Source organism: Somniosus microcephalus, chromosome 28, assembly GCF_052327205.1.
Source record: "Somniosus microcephalus isolate GS21.2 chromosome 28, FLI_Smic_1.0, whole genome shotgun sequence".
NCBI classification, from domain to species: domain Eukaryota; kingdom Metazoa; phylum Chordata; class Chondrichthyes; order Squaliformes; family Somniosidae; genus Somniosus; species Somniosus microcephalus.
This window is the reverse complement of record NC_141014.1, coordinates 13,548,809-13,553,405: the sequence shown is the minus strand read 5'-3', so window position 1 is coordinate 13,553,405 and position 4,597 is coordinate 13,548,809. Positions and strand designations below refer to the sequence as shown.

Sequence of the window (4,597 nt, the reverse complement as noted above, 5' to 3'; positions counted from 1 at the left end):
GTCACGTGGCCGCCCATTCCACCAGCCTGTGTATGTCCTCTGGAAGTCTATCACTATCCTCCTCACTGTTCACTGCACTTCCAAGTTTTGTAATTGTGTCCTGTACAAACTTTACTCTGGCTGTGCAGTTTGGGTTTGATTGATTACCTACCGTAGTATTCGGGCCACATGGGAAGAATGGGGTGAATCGATTCATTAGTCACCCAAAATTGTGCATTTTAAATCCTAATCAAAGATTTTCTGTGTGCTGTGAGAATAATTTGCCCTGTAAATAATGATTTGGCGGTCACAAACTGACCCTTAAGTCTCATGATTTTCATTGCTTTCTGTTCAACCCCAGTGGCCTAATGGATAAGGCACTGGCCTTCTAAGTCAGTGGATCGTGGGTTTGAGTCCCATCTGGGGTGATGTATTTTTAAGATTGGCACTATGATATAGTCGTCAAGGCCCAGAATGTCAATGCAGCCGTCCAGAATAAACTCGTAGATGGTCAGAGCAGTGTTCGCAAGTTGATAGACATTCTGAAGGGATTTGGGAGGGCAGAGTAACCGAGAGGTACGCTGGAGATATTTCTGTGGAAATGTGGAGAAGTGTTGTGTGGCAGAAAGCACTGGTGAAGTTGGAGGCCACCATAAGATCCAGAAATGTACGTCGGCCCAGGAGAGTGAATTTCTGGTCAGGACCCAAACAGCAGCAAAATAAACCAGTGGGACAGTCCCAGACACAGCAGCGATGAGGGGATGGGCTGCAAACTAGACAAAGTTACCTTCAAACTGCAGCAACTGAATAGAAGATCTGAGTCTTACAGTGTATTCCAGTGGAATTTCCTAATATTGATGGCAGAGAAGGCCAGGAATTGGGAATCAAATTTGAGCAAAGTTCCAGGGCTCTCTGGTGAAAACAAAGAGCGGGCAGGGTCGGGGAATGGACAGTGGGCACGGTATCTCCCTAAACATCTCCGCCTCGCTACCTCTCTCTCCTCCTTTCAAATGTTCCTTAAAACCTACCTCTTTGACCAAGGTTTAGGGCACCTATCCTAATATCTCCTTATGTGGATTGATATCAAATTTTGTTTGATAATCGCTCCTGTGAAGCGCCTTGGGACATTTTACAATGCTAAAGGCGCTATATAAATGCAAGTAATTTTTGTAGGTGGCTCTGGTATGGCGCGAGCAGTGACAGATATGATGGGTGAAATTAACTCCCATCTCTGCTGAACTTTCGAAGACTCTGAAACTGTGAGGCAGATGTCACATTTCGGAGCGGTCAATTGCCCTCAGGCGGGTTACATTGTGTATTCAGCCCCAGTGGCCTAATGGATAAGGCACTGGCCTCCAAGCCAGGGATTGTGGGTTCGAGTCCCATCTGGGGTGATGTGTTTTTAATGATTGACACAATGGCGGTTTAGGCGGGGCAAGTGGTGGAAGGTGCTGCCAGGCGGGGAGGCTGCATTAAGGAGGATTGTATTATCACTTGTAACCAAGATTCCATCAAGGCCGTAAGGTCAATGCAATCATCCACAATAAGGAGGGAGAGAGAAGACAGGCCAGTTAGCCTGACATCAGTCATCGGGAAAATGTTGGAACCATTATTAAGGAAGTGGTAACAATGCACTCAGAAAATCATATGATTAGGAATTTGTGAAATGGAAATTGTGTTTAACAAATTTATTGGAGCATTTTGAGGATGTAACTAGCAGGGTAGATACATGGGAACCAGTGGATGTCGAATATTTGGATTTCCAAAAGGCATTCAATAAGGTGCTGTGTAAAAGACTTTTAAAAATTTGTTCCTGGGATGTGGGCGTCGCTGGCAAGGCCAGCATTTATTGCCCATCCCTAGTTGCCCTTGAGAAGGTGGTGGTGAGCCGCCTTCTTGAACCGCTGCAGTCTGTGTGGTGAAGGTAGTCCCACAGTGCTGTTAGGGAGGGAGTTCCAGGATTTTGACCCAGCGATGATGAAGGAACGACGATATATTTCCAAGTCAGGATGGTGTATAACTTGGAGGGGAACTTGCAGGTGATGGTGCTCCCATGCGACTGCTGCCCTTGTCCTTCTAGGTGGTAGAGATCGCGATTTTGGGAGGTGCTGCCGAAGAAGCCTTGGCGAGTTGCTGCAGTGCATCTTGTAGATGGTACACACTGCAGCCACGGTACACTGGTGGTGGAGGAAGTGCATATTTAAGATGGTGGCTGGGGTGCCGATCAAGCGGGCTGCTTTGTCCTGGGTGGTGTCGAGCTTCTTGAGTGTTGTTGGAGCTATACTCATCCAGGCAAGTGCCGAGTATTCCATCGCACTCCCCGACTTGTGCCTTGTAGATGGTGGAAAGGCTTTGGGGAGTCAGGAGGCGAGACACTCGCCGCAGAATTCGGCGATGGTAAGGCAATTGAATATCAAGGGGCGGTTGTTAGACTCTCGTAAGTTGGAGATAGTCGAGAATCAGAGGGCACCGATTTAAGGTGATTGGCAAAAGAACCAAAGGTGACGTAAGAAAAAACTTTTTTACGCAGTGAATGGTTAAGATCTGGAATGCGCTGCCTGAAAGGGTGGTGGAGGCAGACTCAATCTTATCTTTCAAAAGGGAGTTGGATAAGTATCTGAAGAAAAAAAATTCCAGGGTTACAGGGAAAGGGCAGGGGAGTGGGACCAGCTGAGAGCTGGCACGGGCTCGACGGGCCGAATGACCTTCTTTCGTGCTGTAACCATTCTATGATGCTATGATAGTCATTGCCTGGTACTGTGCGTGGCGGGAATGTTACTTGCCGCTTATCAGCCCAAGCCTGACTGTCATCCAGGTCTTGCTGTATGCGGGCATGGACTGCCTCATTATCTGAGGAGTTGTGAATGGAACTGAACTCTGTGCAATCATCAGCGAACATCCCCACTTCTGACCTTATGATAGAGGGAAGGTCATTGATGAAGCAGCTGCAGATGGTTGGACCTAGCACACTGCCCTGAGGAACTCCTGCAGCGATGTCCTGGGGCTGAGGTGATTGACCTCCGACAACCACAACACTACGCAAGATAAGGTATCCTGGGGTTGGGGTAATATATTAGCATGGATAAAGGAGTGGTTAGCAGACAGAAAACCGAGAATAAGGAAAACGGGTCATTTTCCGGTTGGCAGGCTGTAACTATTGGGGTGCTTGGGCCTCAGCTATTTACAATCTATATTAATGACTTAGATGAAGGGTCTGAGGACAATGTATCCAGATTTGCTGACGATACAAAGCTAGGTGGAAAAGTAAGCTGTGAGGAGGACACAAAGAGCCTGCAAAGGGATCTAGGCAGGTTAAGTGAGTGGGCAATAAGGTGGGAGATAGAGAATAATGTGAGGAAAGGTGAGGTTATTCACTTTGTTCGGAAGAATAGAAAAGCAGAATATTTTTTAAATGGTAAGAAACTATTAAATGTTGGTGTTCAGAGAGATTTAGGTGTCCTCGTACAGGAAACACAGAGAGTTAGCATGCAGGTACAGCAAGCAATTAGGAAGGCAAGGGTTAGAGTACAGGAGTAAGGAAGTCTTACTACAATTGTACAGGGCTTTGGTGAGACCACACCTGGAGCACTGTGCACAGTTTTTGTCTCCTTATCTGAGAAAGGACTTACATGCCTTAGAGGCGGTGCAACGAAGGTTCACCAGATTGATTCCTGGGATGAGAGGGCTGTCCTATGATGAGAGATTGTGTAGAATGGGCCTATACTCTCTGGAGTTTAGAATAATGAGAGGTGGTCTCATTGAAACATATAAGATACTGAGTGGGATTGACAGGGTAGATGCTGAGAGGTTGTTTCCCCTGGCTGGAGAGTCTAGGACTCGGGGGCACAGTCTCAGGATAAGTGGTTGGTCATTTAAGCCTGAGATGAGGAGGAATTTCTTCACTCAGAGGGTTGTGAATCTTTGGCATTCTCCACCCCAAAGGGCTGTGGATGCTGAGTCGTGGAGTATATTCAAGGCTGAGATAGATAGATATTTGGACTCGAGGGGGAACAAGGGATATGGGGTCGGGCGGGAAAGTGGAGTTGAGGTCGAAGATCAATCATGATCTTATTGAATGGCGGAGCAGGCTCGAAGGGCTGTATGGTCGACTCCTGCTCCTACTTCTTATGTTCTTATGGTGATGGACATTGAAGTCCACCTGATGGTATGAGAGTTCATGGGGTCCGGAGTCAGCGTTGAGGACTCCCAGGGCCACTCCCTCCTGTCTGTGTACCACTGGGCCGCCACCTCTGGTGGGTCTGTCCTGCTTGTGGGACGGGACATACCCAGGGATGGTGATGGAGGAGTCTGGGACCTTGGCTGATAGGTATGCTCCTCTGTGGTTGCATTCTAGCCCAAGGTACAAGTTTAAAGTTACCTGGGCCCACTGACCATCCACCTCTTTGTTTACATCATTCAGCCCTGGAAATTTCCACAGAAATACCTCCAGCATACCTCTCGGCTACTCGGATAAGCAGATATTAGGACAGGTGCCCTATACCTTGGTCAAAGAGGTAGGTTTTAAGGAACATTTAAAGGAGGAGAGAGAGGCAGCGAGGCGGAGATGTTTAGGGAGATACCGTGCCCACTGTCCATTCCCCGACACTCCCCGCTCTTT

The 4,597-nt window shown here is 47.7% G+C and overlaps 1 non-coding gene across 1 annotated transcript; it reads left to right on the top strand.

Moving 5' to 3' along the window:
• The first annotated feature begins 333 nt into the window (after nt 1-333).
• trnar-ucu (transfer RNA arginine (anticodon UCU)) lies at nt 334-407 on the top strand. Its single transcript has one exon. It is a non-coding gene; the product is annotated as a tRNA-Arg (tRNA).
• Nucleotides 408-4,597: the final 4,190 nt, after the last annotated feature.